The sequence below is a fragment of the Chenopodium quinoa genome, unplaced genomic scaffold (assembly GCF_001683475.1).
Source record: "Chenopodium quinoa cultivar QQ74 unplaced genomic scaffold, ASM168347v1, whole genome shotgun sequence".
NCBI lineage: Eukaryota > Viridiplantae > Streptophyta > Magnoliopsida > Caryophyllales > Amaranthaceae > Chenopodium > Chenopodium quinoa.
The window spans coordinates 3058587-3074839 of NW_018744537.1; the positions used below are offsets into that span (position 1 = coordinate 3058587).

A 16253-nucleotide genomic window follows, 5' to 3' on the forward strand; every position below is an offset into this window, starting at 1 on the left:
TGTAGAAAGAGAACACTATGCAAGAGAATTTTTTGCTTGAGGCTTTTTTTGAGTATATGAGAATATATGAATCTATGAATGAATCCCCTGAATATATGAATATTGATGGCTTTTATACCTCTTCATACATGGAGAAGTTGGGCCTTAGCCCAATTGGCTTGCTTTGAGGGCTGACCTTTGACTTTAGCACAATTGGAGAGTTGAACCTTGACCTTGGGCTTTTAATTGGATCATTTAATGCCTAGGCCCAATTGGACTAAATTGGACCCAAACATAATCCATACCCTATACAAAGAACATGTGGAAAATTTTAACCATATAATGCAACTAGTTGTACAACTTGTATTACCTTTCTCAAATGAACGTAGATTAATAGGTTATAACAATTTAAGAGTCCATATTATTCTTTCTCAAATTTTAATGCTGCCTAATGTCTGAGATTTTTTAATTGGCAACATATCTTATATAATCACAACTACTGAAGAAAAGCCTCAATAACTGAAAATGACATAATAGTTTGAAGCGGTATGAATTTAACGCGAGCAAAACCAGCTTCTTTCAACAGTTTCTTCCATTCATCTTCAGTCCTCTCTTTGCCACCATCAGTATTGGCCATTATCAAAAGATCGAGGGCAATGGTTGCATCGTCGAAAATCCCATGTCCATTAGGATGAAGAACTATATCAACTATAATCACCTTTCCTTTCTTCTGAGATACCGCCTTTTGACAGTTCTTTAAGATCGTTAAGCATTCCTTATCTGCCCAGTTATGTAAAACCGACTACACCACCAAAAAAACCATGTTGTAAGAGTAGACGTAATTTAGCATAACACAAAGAATTTGTTTAATTAGTAAAAGGAAAAATTGCGAGGAAGGTCTTTTAAGGAGTCGACCTTGTGAGGAAGGTCCTTTTATGAAAAAGGTGGCACAAAAGATCCTTTTATGACGTTTGGGTTGCGTGGAGGGTCCTTTGACCAAACTCCGGCGTTGACTTCCGTTTTCCGGCCAAAAAAAAGTCACGTGCTGTAACCTCTTAAATCTGATTTTTTTTTTCTTTTCTTTTTTCCCTTTCCCTCTTCTTCCACGATTTCCCCTTTTCCCTTTCAATTTCCCTCACTTGGGAAGCTTAGAAATCATGCAAATTGACTAACACAATTTTATAATTCTTCATAACTACATAACATAGACTAGTCACACACATGCCAAGATTCAAGAAGACAACAATGGAGGGAACTCCATGAGAGGCCATAGGGGGGAAGCTCAAAAATGGGAACCTATTATTTTTTCAACCAAATTGCATAAAATTCGCAACAAATTGTTCACAATTCAATATACAATTAAGTGGTGCAAAGAATTTTGAGAATAGCTTCACCAAATGAAAACCCCCAAATCGATTTTTTAGATTTCTTCGTGAAATTCGTCCAAAAATTCGACTAATATGCAAGAAGGACAAGAAATGTTCATAGCATTTGCATTCAAACAAGGAAATCACACGAAAATATAAGGAATGCGAAAAGAAAACGAAAGCAAAGATTGAAAAAAAAATATATGATATTTGCAAAATTTTACTGCTTTGAAGAAGAGGGAAAGGGAAGGAAAAGGGAAAAAAAAGAAAAAAAAAATCAGATTTAAGAGGTCACGTGCACAGCACGTGACTTATTTTTGGCCAGAAAACGGAAGTCAACACCGGAGTTTGGTCAAAGGACCCTCCACGCAACCCAAACGTCATAAAAGGACCTTTTGTGCCACCTTTTTCATAAAAGGACCTTCCTCGCAAGATCGACTCCTTAAAAAGACCTTCCTCGCAATTTTTCCTTAGTAAAATGATTAAGGTTTAAAGTTTAGATAACAAAAGTCTCTATGAGCTTTTATGGAAAGACAATAATCACAAAAGGTTTTAATGATGATATTATGATAAACACTTAGCCCCTGTACTGTTCTGTTCACCATATTTTTGCTAAATTGAAATTATTTTTATTGAAATGAAATTATTTTTGGCTAAACATATATAAATTATTTTAACAGAACTGAAATTATTTTTACTGATTTTCTATTATATTTTTTTTCCTTAAAAGTTGCTTGATTTTTTTTATTGAATTACAATTATTTTTACTGAACATGAATTACTTTTACTGAATTGGACTTATTTTTATTGAATAATTTAAGTTCACTAAAAACAATTTAAGTTTAGTACATATAATTTCATTGCAGTAAGAATAATTTTAGTTTATCAAAAATAATGAGAAGAGAACACGGCCTTGTAAAAAAAAATTGAATTAATCTGTAACGATTTTTAAAAAATCGAAAGACATACCTTGATGATGACATTATTAGCAGAAGGAATCTCCATAAACATGTCGCCACCAACATGGGTGACACCGGAGTGTTGAGGAGCATTGGCAACCGTAGGAGGCAGATCAAAGTTAATACCTTTAATCTTAGGGTACGCCTCAACGATTTCGGCCATCAAACTTCCGGTGCCACCCCCAACATCAACAAGTAATGTTCCTTCCAACTTACTAAACTCATCTTTGTACCCTTTAATAACAGCATCTAAGGTAGGTTTAGTAGCAGCAGTCATCCCAACATTAAACAAATTATTGAACTCTTTATTTTTAGATGCCATTTCCCAAACGGACATTCCATGAGCCTTAACAAATGGCATCCCACCCTCCTTAATCGAACGACTAAACTCGTACCATGGTTTTGTGATCAAAGGGTCCGAAAGGGTTAGAAACATAGGGGCCAGGCTAAGGTCTTGATCGTACAAGAGCCACTTAGATGTTGTGGTTAGACCATATAAGGGTACGACTTCTTCACTAAATGATTGGTTATATTCTATGGTGAATATTTTTTTACGGACTAGCATTCGCATGACACGTCCAAGGTACGTGACATCGAGGGAGGGAGACTCGATTTTTGAGGCTATTTGAGATAGGCTAATTGGGTGGCCGTGGGAGTGTATGATGTCCGCAATGCGGAGCTCCACGGGCTGTTCTTAGGGCAAGGGTATCGGCGTAGCCAAAGAGATGGTTGTAGACCTCGGCATGGGCTTTGAGGAGCTCAACATCTTCATTAGCATTGCCAATGTTTATTTCTGTGCTCCCCATTATTACTCTATGTATATTGTTATGTATTTGAATTAAATTATTACTAAGCTTGAATGAAAGAATCTATTTATAGGAGGGTAAATAGATTATGTCGTTGTTTGCTGGGGTGTCTTAGGATGTTTAACATGTGTTAAAAAGTCAAGAACATAATCTACGTGTGTGGAAATATTGCTCCTTTGATTTTAGTGGATATATTTGGATATTAGTACAAGAAGTCAAGAACAATATAATGTACGTCTTTTCATAATTAATCACGTAAAAGAGAGTTGAATAGTATTATGTAGCACACTTAAATGGAAATTTGCGACTGTGAGTCTGTGTCCATACTGACCAACGTTGTCTTCTTCCAATGACTTTTTAATAGGTCACGAGTTCAAGTTTTTTTAAGCCAAATTTATATTCCCTCCTTTTTTTATTTTTGTTTTAAATCCATCATTTGCATCTACGTGGAGTTTTAGAAGAGTTATTTGCTTTAATATTATGTTGTCCAAGTGTTACAAGTGGATGATTAATTTATTTTGATAAAAGTATAATGTGGGTCATGAAGTAGATAGTATGTGAGAGAGAATGATTTATTTAATTATATAAGTGGGGACCATAAAAGATAGAGAAATGATAGAATATTTTGGATTGGGTATTAGAGAAGAGAGCGAAACAATAAAATATAGTATAAAGTTACCAAATATAGAAATGATGCATTAAAAAAAACACCCCTAAATAAAAACTGATGCATTTAGAGGAAAAAAAAAAACACAGAGGGAGTAATTTTTAATGTCATTCTAATTCATTTGCCTATTCGAGCAAAAGATATGGAAATGATATGATGAGATCGAGTATCTTTTATTGCCATTGTCTGCAATTGCTACATGTTGGTAGAAACATACCTTTCAACAACAATATAACAAGCAAAGCCTTAATCCCAAAATGATTTAATTAAGATCGACTGCAATATACCTTTCATATTACTAGAGAAAAAATAACAATAAGAAAAAAAAATCCTCCCCTTTCGCTTAGCTTGTTCACGTACCCATCAAGAGAACAAGAATTTTTGAAAAAAATAAATGTAAACATGAGGCTTAACCTGCAATTACTGTATTATATAGTGTAGTGTAGTCAAGAATTTAAAAGGAATCTTTTATTATGACTGCTATTTTGTTTTTATACATGTGAAAATTGGCAATAATATAATACTCTGTACTAATATATAGTGCTGAACTTAGGTGCTATTCATTTCACCTTATAAAAAATAATATTTAGTAAAAATAACTTTAATTCAGTAAATATAATTTTGGTTCAGTAAACTTAAGTTCTTCAGTAAAAATAATTTTGATTCAGGAAAAATCAGTAATATAGTACGTCTTAATGAAGAAATATAATAGAGAATCGGTTAAACTAATTTAAGTTCAATAAAAATTATTTAAATTCAACAAAAATAATTTCAATTCAGTCATAAAAAAAATAAAAAAATAAAAATCCAAATGGGCAGGGCCTTAGAGTATGGATGAGTATAGTCAAAAATACGACGATAGTAAACAAAATCAGAGTTTAATATCATTTAGAGAAATGCATAATATATATACAACTTAGCTTATTAGAGAATGGTTGAGTATAGTATAGTCAAGACATGAATGTTAATATGAGGCTCTTGTGTTTTAAATCTACAATGCATAAAAGCAAACAAAACAATACATACCTTTTTTATATCATTGCAAATATTCAATCAGGGGTCGTTTGGTTGGGGTCAATAATTAAAGGGAAAGGGAATGAGCAAGCCTCATTTCCTTTGTTGGTGTTTGTTTGTTACTTTTAATCATTCCCTTTACCCATTTTTATTTTTGAGTTTTCCCAAAATTACTCTACATTGATTCCCCACCCCCCTTAGCCTTTTCCATTCCCTTTTTTAGCCACCATTACACCACCATGCCTACTCCAGCCACCACCCTTCTACCCTACCCCCACCGCACAACCACCACCCAGCCACCTCGTCGTCCTTCCTTCGGCCATCGTCGTCCTTTTTTCGCCACTCGCCAACCTCCGGTAAGCTCGCACCTCACTCGAAAATCTTCCCTGACCCCTTGTAAGAACTCACTGCCCCTGTTCGCACCTCCTCCACCCCTCGTCGGAGGTTGTCGCACCTCCCCCATCCCTCAAAAACCTTCCCCGACCCCTCGTCGGCCATAGCTGCCCCTGTTTTGATTGAGCAAAGTTCGAATTGAAGAAAAATGAGAATTTGTTGGATTTCTTAATTGGGGTTTTCTGGGGTTTGAAGGGTATTGATGATGAATAATTAGGGTTTATGAGCTTGGAATTGACGACAATGGCTGGTTCAGAGGAGAAGGAAAGGTGAAAGGGATTAGGGGAAGTTTTTCCGGGGAAGGGGAGATATTTTCAAGGGGAGGGGTGGGGGGGTGCGTGCGACGAGCTCCGGGGGATTCCGATAAGGTGATGGCTGGGCGGTGGGGTGGCTGGAGAAGTGGGAAAGTGAAGGAAAAGGGGTTGTGTGGTGGTGTTGGTGGTGGTGCTGTGGTTAGAAGAGTCAATTCGGATAACCAGATGGAGTTTGAGTCGGGTTTATTCGGGTCGGGTCTGTTCGAGTCGGATATGTTCGGGTCAAAATTATTCTTTAAATTCGGATCGGCTCGGGTTGAATTCAGGCCATGGTCTATCGAGTTCGGGTCGGAAATGGGTCGGGTCAACTCCAAATCGGTTTATGTTCGGTTCGGATAAATTCGAATCAGGTTCAAAACAGGTTTGACCGGGTTAATTCGGGTCGGATGAATTTGGGTTAGGTTGATTTTGGTTCGGATGATTTCGATTCTTTCAAGTTTGGTTTGATTAAGATAAGGTTGATTCAGTATGTGGTCAATTCCGATTCAAATCCTTTCCATGTCTGTTTAGATTTTTGGTCGAATTGACCAAATATCCAAATAAGGTCATTTTTAAACTAGAGTAATTATTGAATTTTTACCTTATTATTGGGTTGATATCAAGTCATTCATGTGTCATTTCTTATATTGCGTGGTTAATTATTACGAAATGCGAAGAATTAGTTTTCTCATTCAGTCAATTCTTGTATAATATTTATCTTGGAGCCAAATGTAAATTGAATAATTATCGATGACTTATCGTAGTTACGTACATAAGTAAGACGATGAGTAATGAACTAGTGATACTAATAGATTGATAGATGATAGTCACATATAGTGATATACAAAAAAGAATGTCTTTTTTTTAAGGTACCACTCTTCAATTGTTTAATCTCATGAGGCTACCAGTACTATTAGTTTGTTTTATTACTAATTCAATTTGTATAAGATATTTGTTAGAGTTTTAGACTTTCTAACTTATTAAAAATTAGTAAATTTGTAAATATATAATAGTATAAGAACTTGAAAAAAAAGGTTCTAGGTTAGGTTTAAAATTATGCCCGGGTTAAAATCGGATGGGGTTAAAATCAGGTCGGGTGAATATCAGTTCGGGTTAAAACAGATCGGATTAAATCGGTTTTTTGTCGCAACCTTGGATCGGGTTGAGCTCAAGTCGGGTCAAATCGGTTCGGTTTGAGTTCAACTCGGGTCATATCGGGTTAAGGTTGAGTTCAAGTCGGGTCAAATCGGTGCCGAGTTAACTTCAAATCGAGTTAAAAATTCGGATTCGGATTAAGTTCAGGTCGGTTATAGATCAAATTTGAATTTCTCGGGTCAAATCAGATCGGTTACAATTCGAAGTGGATGATTTTTTTCGGATCGGTTCGGTTTGGACACCTCTAGCTGTGGTGGTGGTGATTCCCTTTGTCTTTTTTATAAAAAAACAAACAATACACTACATGGAATGGTTTTTCATTTCATCCTCTTTCATTTCCTTTGTTCATTCCATTCTGTTTACCCTGTGCGAACCAAACGACCCCTCAATATATACCTACTTTAGGCCATTTTTTCTTACTTTTTCAAATGAATGAATAGAAATAAATAAAGTAACTTTAGCAGGGTTTTTTTTTTCTTCTCTACTTTATTAATTACTAAGTTAGATTCTGTGTCATGCACGATAATTTTCAATAATTATATTTTAAATTAACACTATATTAGTACATTTTTTTATATTCTTATATGATATTCATATCATTTGAATGCTGAAGAACAACAAAAATGGCAAGAAAAAATCATACTAAGAATAATTCCCATGTGTCATTCGTGGCAAGTATTATTGAAGTATCCATAGAGTATTAATTTATATATGTAAAAAAAAAATATGAATACACCAGGAGATGACACGTGCCATTAATGGTGTGTCTTTTAGTATATAGTTATTGATTATTTGGATAATTATGTCTCTCCTTACACTATAAAAATAAAAATAAAAAAATAAAAGAAGAAGAAAAAGAAAATATCCAATCATCTTTCAAAAAAAAAAATATCCAATCAGAGACACAGAGATATGAGGGGAGTAGGGAGGAGTATTATTTAATTTAGGCTCTATTATATTCAACATATTTTGACTTATTTTTAAAAAAATATGTTCAGATTTAATATGTTCGAACACTCTTACACTCACCAGTTTAGCAAGTGCTTATTGAAAGATCTTTAAGGAGCTAATATAAGAGAATTGATAACCTTGATGTTATGAAAATATTTTATTTATTTTATTTTTTATTTTTGTTTGAAACAAAAATATGTTGTAGTTAATACTACTTGTCTACTTGATCATTATTTGTTGATTTATTGTTAGCCACCCATATCTCCTAAGTCCTAATAAATCGTGGGGATTTGTAGTACGGAGTAATTTAATATGACATGATTAGCCAATATGATAGATTTTATAAGATACATACTTAGTATCATACTGTCATGTTATGAACCTTCAATTCAAATTTGGTACTATAATTTAGGTTGTGTAATTATTGAGTCTACGTTTGCCGTTTATTTTAATATGGAAAATAGGTCAATTTCAATCATATTTAAATCGGATCTATTCATCTTGAGTAAGGTCAATATTTTATTGTTTCACTATATATGCTACGTAATAAGATTTGTATCTCAGTATTTTTCAGAGCTCTCCACTCACACACGAAGACACGAAATATATAAGTATATAAGATTAGAGTTAAAACCAATGTGCTATTAACTACTTAAGTTCCAAATTGGATGATTTAGAGGTGATTAATACGGTTGATTTTTCATTAAATAAATTAAAAAAAAAAATCAGTTGATTTAATTGGCTCGCAAATTTTGAAATAATTAATGGTCCTTTTTTTTCCCAGTCAAGGCTATATATGTTTTATTTACCAAAAAAAAATTTATATAATGTGTTTAGGTATGAAAATATTTTAAGTCTAATCTAATAGAAATATGTATTTTTTTTTTTAATTAATCTTACACAAATAACCATCATTACAATCAAGTATGGCATAATTATACTACACTTTGCTATAGTGACTTGTGTTACATGAACACATACACATACACCATTAGACTCTATCTTATGCACCAAGCTAAATATAATCAATCATAAAATTCTTAATACATGATAAATGAAATTACATGTATCAAGTTTACCATGCAAGTACGTACATAATACGTACTACATACGTTCTTTTAAGATACAAGGGATATTATAGTATTCAATTTGTAACACAGAATAATAACATCGCAACACAATACTTTTTATAGGGAGAAATCCGAACCTAGCACATAACACGATACAAACACGAACCAACTCAGATCAAACCCAACTTATTATTCGTTACAACCAATTCCAAAGTGCAATAAAACTAGCTAGTCGTGCTAGCTGGTTTACTGAGGAACGGCCTCGATGATCGATAATGACATAATAGTAGGAAGGCGGATGATATTGAGGGTTGTAAAACCAGCTTCTTTCAACAATTTCTTCCATTCCTCCTCAGTTCTCTCTTTTCCACCAACACAATCTGCCATTAACCAAAGATCACAGCCTATGACAGCGTCGTCGAACAACCCTTTTCCATCAGGATTAAGAATTACATCCACAATAATCACCTTCCCTTTGCTTTGGGATACCGCCTTTTTACAGTTCTTCAGGATTTTTAAGCAGTGTTCATCTGTCCAGTCGTGTAAAATGGACTGCATAACATAAATTAAGTTGAAGTGGTTAAGTTAATTACAAGTACTCAACATATAATATTTAGATTTAATGTGATTAACCAAACAAATTGTCTGAACATACAATTATTATCTTGTATTACCACTTACCAAAAGTGTTTTACTTTTCAAAACAAATAATTTTCAAAGAAAGACTACCATTTTGTACGTCGTATAATAATATAATGGAGGAATAGATATATACTGTATTTTATAGGTAATTATATATATGTATGTACATGGTAATAATAATGTAAAATACAAAGTAATGAGGTTTACTTTTCTAATAAGAAATAATCTTATTAATGTTATTGAATTGTATGACCATGGACGCATCTTAGAAATTCCCAATAATATAACACAAAACTTAAACATATTGTTTTGTTTAAATTAAGCTTTTTTACTAGCTAAATAATAATACTTAGTACGTGTTATTGACCAAAATAACCAAAACGCAAAGCATGTTGTCTTGTATGTTTTAACTTGTATAAATAAACCACAAATAAATGTGATCTATGGAATACACCATACGTATAGACTCTGTAGATAAATGGTTAGAATATTATATATATAAATACCTTGAAGATGATAGCGTCTGCATTAGGAATCTCCTTAAACATGTCACCTCCGATGTGGGTGACACCAGGATGTGGTGGGGCACTAGCCACAACATGAGGCAAATCAAGGTTAATACCCTTAATATGAGGGTAAGCCTTAACAATTTTGGCTATCATCCTTCCAACTCCACCTCCAACATCAATAAGAGTACCTTTTAACTCACTAAAACCATCCTTATACCCTTTAACAACAGCATCTAAGGTAGGCTTAGTAGCAGCTGCCATCCCAGTGTTAAACATTGTGTTAAATTCAGGGTCCTTAGCTGCCCTCTCCCAAAATGATTGGCCATACGCCTTGTCGAACGGGGTCCCACCCTCCTTGATCGAACGGCTAATCTCGAACCATGCAGATATGATCCAAGGGTGTGTAAATGTTAAAAACATTGGAGCAAGGCTTAGGTCTTGGTCATGCAAGAGCCACATAGAAGTTATGGTCAGACCATATAAGGGTACGATTTCTTCACCTCATGAGTTATTATAATCAACAGTGAAGATTTTTTTACGGACTAGCATCCGCATGACACGTGCAAGGCACTTGACATCAGGGGAGGGTGACTCGAGTTTCGAGGCTATTTGAGATAAGCTCATTGGTTGGCCATGAGAGTGTATGATATCCGCAATGTGGAGATCTATAGCAGCTCTTAAGGCAAGGGTATCGGCGTAGGCAAAGAGGTGGTTGTACACCTCGGCATGAGCCTTGAGGAGCTCAGCATTCTCATTAACATTTTCTAGTTGTAACTCTATGCTTCCCATAATTTTTTAATTTGTTACTATTACTAGCTACAATTGTATATTTTTATTGTTTAAGTAGCTAGTGATTATGCATGTAGTTTCACTAAGGAGTGTAGTACTTTTATAGGAAGGAAGCATTGACTTTTCAACGATGAATGTGGGATTATTAAACCTTAAACTTGTTACGGTCCATTTCATATATTATTATTTAAGTGTAATTAATTTTATTCATCATTAGCAAATTTACATCTTAATGTCCGTAGAAAAGCAATATCATCCTTAAGCTTTGTGTATATATTCATAAATGTTCATTATCGCCTAACACTCTACTGTCACATTGAAAAGTTAGATAGGATAAACAAATAAGGACAAAGAAAACCCATTTTTCTCATTAGATGTTAATCTAAGTGTGTAAGGTGTACGGTCGCACAAAATGCCTGTGTAAGATGGACCTCAGAATTTGAAACGGAGTATCTACAATATTTTTTCACAATGTATAAATTAAGAGAAAACTTGATGTCTTTTCTTTTTGTTAATGTTTTTGATTGATTATATCATGTGGAGTATTTGATAATTATTATTTTTAATTCTTTTGAGGTCAATTACATGGGTCTAGACCAATTAATATGGAGAGAGTAAAAAACTTTAGCTTAGTTTGTTTTAATTTATATGACACGAGTAGTTAGTTAATTGTCCAATAACAACAATTAAATTTTATATAAATTGAATATTGCCTATGGATTAGGGTTAAATTAAAAACCTCATCTACATTACTATTCTTTGGGTCGATTTTTATGTAGATCTGATAGTAAAATTTACACTAGCTAGCTCATGACCATAACGATCCACTAGTACGTGGCTCTATCGGATTTAGGTTCCAAAGACCAAAGTAAATAAATTTTCTTCTATCACCCAACTTTCTTAAATTTTTTTAAGAAAAAATATTTTTGTATGTGCTCGTATAATAAAGTTAACTCATGAGCATAACCACTGAAGATGGAATAAGGATTAGGGTACAACATCAAAAACTAAAGAAAATATCTATCTATGTATACTACAAAATGTCGCAACTCACAAAAATGTCTACACCAAGTTTAAGATTATTTGAACTACTCTGTAATACAAAGTACGAGTACATATTTTGGGTCTATGTGTCGAATTTGGGAGCAAAATCATTAAACTTAACTCAAAGACACTGGGACCAAATCCTTTACGAACCCTTACACTCTTAATATGTTTGACCCATACCCTTACATATCGATCGGGTTCCATTACAACATGGTCCGAATCAGGTTCAAGATCTATGCTACGCTAGCTGCTGCATGCTACCTATAGATTATTGTCATTTTTTAGATCATTTCAAGAATTTTGTTAGAGGACCATCTCAATCAAAAGCTTAAACTAATAGTTGAAGCTCAGGATCGATTTATGATATTCCACTTTAAAAGGAGGGGTGAATGAGATTCGAACCTGTGACCTTTGTGTCACGCTGGCTCTTGATACCACGTTAGAGGACCATCTCAACCAAAAGGTTAAGTTAATAGTTGAAGCCCAGGATCGATTTATATACTCTATCAAATTTCTCACTCCAATTCTTGTCTTGTACTCTTGACTTCATGAGTCTAGCTTGTGTGCACATTTTTTTTTTTTTAGAAAATTAAATGATTCTACAATACTTCGTATAGTGTAATTTCCACAAGATGACGCTTCAAAATGATCCGACGAGGTGTTGTAGATGGACAGGTAGTGTCACATTGTAGCATGAATTTCTCACTCCAATTCTTGTCTTGTACTCTTGACTTCATGAGTCTAGCTTGTGTGCATATTTTATTTTTTTTTAGAAAATTAAACGGATTCTACAATACTTCGTATAGTGTAATTTCCACAAGATGACGCTTCAAAATGATTCGACGAGGTGTTGTAGATGGACTGGTAGTGTCACATTGTAGCATGAATTCCAACGCATAGCATAAATTCTTGACTTTAACAAAAGTGTCGTTGACACTAACGAATAAGATCAAATTCTAATCAACTATGAACTCAATAAGATAAATGGATTAGATCATATCAAATTAGAAAATTAAGGTAAATAAATGGATTAGATCATATGGAATTAGAAAATTAAATTAAACACTACATAAGTGATGGAAGTTCTTAATTGTTGAAAGAACACGGCACAATAATTACGCTCTAACCACTCCCTACCAGAAAAGTAGGGTTAGAAATAAAAATACCTAATTCGACAAATTAAATGTTTTATTTGAAAAATGCAACCATTGTTTACTCTTTAATTTCCACGCCCTCCAAATAAGAAAAAGTCAATTTAGATAATCAAATGTTTTTGTAGCATTAATTAATGATGTATATTGTCCTTAAGCTAAGGGTGCGTGCACTTGATCATTTTAGAGCTTATTTAGTTCATCTTATTTTTCTTATATAATCTAATTTGAACCATTTTTTTTTTTTAATATGGTCTGATTGTCTGATTTGATTGTACTTTGACCTCATATTTACGCTAATGTATATGGAAAAAATATATCAAGCGGTATCTGATTAGATTCGTAATAAAATATAGAGAAGGTATTGGGTGCGGACTGCCGCACGCAAATTATGTGTGCGATAGGCTGACTGAAATATTTTACTTGTTGGCTGATATATTTCATTTGTTGGCTGATATGGTTTAAGTGTTGGCTAATATACTCCTTTTATTGGCTGATTTTTTTTTTTATTGTTCCTTTTGTTGGCTGCTATCAAACATCAGTTGACTGAATTTTTTTTTTTGGTTGGCTGATATCTTTATTATTTTGTTGGGTGATATGTATATTTTAATTGTTGGCTTATATAATTCATTTTGTTGGCTGATGTGTTTCATCCTTTTGTTGGCTGATATGCTTCATTTGTTGGTTGATATATTTCTTCTGTTGGCTGATATGCATCTTTTGTTGGTTGATATGTTTCATTTGTTGGCTGATATGTTCCTTGTGTTGACTGATACGTTTTTATTGTCTGATATGTCCCTAATGTTGACTGATATCAGACATTAATTGGCCAATATGTTCATTTTAATGGCTGGTCTGATATGCGTTATTTGTTGGCTAATATGATACTAGTATTTTTATTTCCTTCTCTCTCTTCTTTCCCCCTCCTCTTCTCTTTCTTTCTCACGCCACCACCCAACAACCCACGACCCTAACCTCGCGCCACCACCCAACCAACCACCACCCTAACCCACGACCCTAACCTCACGCCACCACCCAACCAACCACCACCCTAACCCACGACCCTAACCTCACGCCACCATCAACCATCCACCAGCCTAACCTCACTCACTGCACCAACCCACGACCCCTAAACACCAGACCTGTTACGAGCTCAGCCACGCAGCAAGTAAGGCAGCAGCCAGCCGCGCAGCCAGGCGGAGTGCCCAACCACGCAAACCAGCAGCGAACTCCACCGTACCAGCCGCTACTTCACATCTAGGGTTTCAATCGCAAATCGTCACACCTATCTAACCGCCACCAGCACCGAGGTCCACCGTACCCGCCGCTGCTTCACATCTAGGGTTTTGAAATCAAGGAAAAATAATGGAGTCGTCATTGTCATCTTGTCTTCATCGTCGTCGTCATCTCCTCCGCCGCCGCACGAAACACATTGGGTGCGGATAGCACCCAATAGTTTTTGTAATAAAATATATTTTATTAATATGTAATTAATTTTCTTTTCATTATGAAATTAAAGGTATTTAGTGATGAAAAACCACACATAAAACAATAAACATATGTAAGAACTTTTTTTTTTCTGGTCTAATCTGAAATAGGAAAAATAAGGTGAGCTAAATATGACCTTACTTCTTCCATCATCAAATAATATTTTTTCATTTACTTTTACATACTGTTTTAGGAAGCTGGATAAATAACTTAATAAAATAGTGGAATTTGGTTGATTAAAGGTAAAAATGTAAAATAAAATAGTAGGGATAAAGATCTTTGGGTGAAATAAGACTTTAATTTGAAGACCGATAAAAGAGGTAATAGATGTGTCAATCAGTTGAATTAATATGAAGCATTTGATTAAACTTAAGTGGCCTTAGCTTGTTTAGTTGACAACATAAAGTAGGGAAAATAGAAATTTATGGGAATTGATAAGTTGGATATTTTATGTGGTTGACACATAATAGCAAAAATGGAGGAAGTGGGAATTCATGAGAATTTCAACTTCCCACAAGATATGAGAAATAAATTACTAAAGGTCCCCCATTGTCAATCAAATTCCATAAGAAGTAAATTCTTATACTGTATTGTCAACTAAATAAATTAAGGATATTTTTAGAATTTTATATTAGGAAAATAACTTCCAATAAAATGCAACATTATTTTTGTCTACCAAACGAGAGCTTAGTATTTTCAATACTTTGGTTTTCTTATATGTCACATCAGTACAGTCCGTCCAATCATCAATTGGGTTAATCGTACTAAAATTCTCTACTTCGCTTTTATTTTGGTCACTCTAATCAAATTGCAAGCAAACCTTTTCTTGTGAATAGATTAGTTCATGTTTTTGAAAAGATTTTTTGCCATTAACTTGCTACAATCAAAGATAGCGAATGTGTAATTCGATTTTGATTTCAATTTTCTATATGCTAGTCCAAATTTTAAAAGGCAAACTAGATGTAAGGATGTCACTAAGGTCAAGCCTAGTCATATCCGATTATCCACCTCGCCCCAATTGGTAGAAGCTATACTTAGTGATCGTTTGTAAATAATAAAATAACTGGATATAATTAACAATAACATAGTTTAAATTTATAATGTGTATTTTATTAATAATTCTTCCGTTTCTTTTTAGTTGACATGTTTCTTTAGTCACGGTTGTCAATGCGTTCAGTAGTCATTCATATCTTTAATTACCGATAAGCAATCATTATGAAAATTTGATATTTTGAAAATATATATCGTGACGAATCTAACAAAATCTCACGTGACTATATTTTTCATTACGTATAAAACACAAAACACGTTCAAAAGGGAGTGTATGAATAGTGCTTAAGTCAAAACGTGTCAACTAAAAAAAAATTGAGGTAGTATGTTGTTTTTAAACGAAGTGAACTAAATATAATATATATTTTATTCATAATATGTAATAAAAACCTATTAATATAAAGTAGAAAAAATAACCTCATTTTTTGATATATTTCGCAAGCAAATTTAATATGGTGTTTATAATGATTGAACTAAAAATGACTATTTTTTTCCTCCTTATGTATACAACACAAAAATATGACTTCGTTCATATGTACTCCCTCCGTTTTTAAATATTTGCTTCATTTCTCCATGCGCGGAGTTTTAGGAGAAATTGGAGAAAGTAATAAAATATCGAGGTAGTGGAGTAGGTGGAAGAATAAAAAAATTATAAAAAACAAAAGAAGGTAAGAGAGTTGGAAGAGAGAATATGAAATTTATAAAATATGATTTATGTTGGGTCCACTAGTTGAGAGAAATGAATTGAATATTGTAAAAGCTTTCCAAATAAGGAAATGGAGCAAGTATTTAAAAACAGTCGGAAATGGAAAGTAGAGCAAATATTTAAAAACGGAGGGAGTAGCAATGTAGCATTCTCAATTTTTAAATCAAGTTGTTAAACTGTCCACTACTGACCTGAAACTCTGAGAATCGAACATGTT

General features: G+C 33.7%; 2 pseudogenes; both read right to left on the minus strand.

Annotated features, from left to right (window-relative positions):
- Nucleotides 1-200: 200 nt before the first annotated feature.
- On the minus strand, nt 201-3155 carry LOC110698672 (annotated as a pseudogene).
- A 5344-nt stretch (nt 3156-8499) lies between these two features.
- Nucleotides 8500-10669, minus strand: LOC110698894 (annotated as a pseudogene).
- Between the last annotated feature and the right edge of the window lie 5584 nt (nt 10670-16253).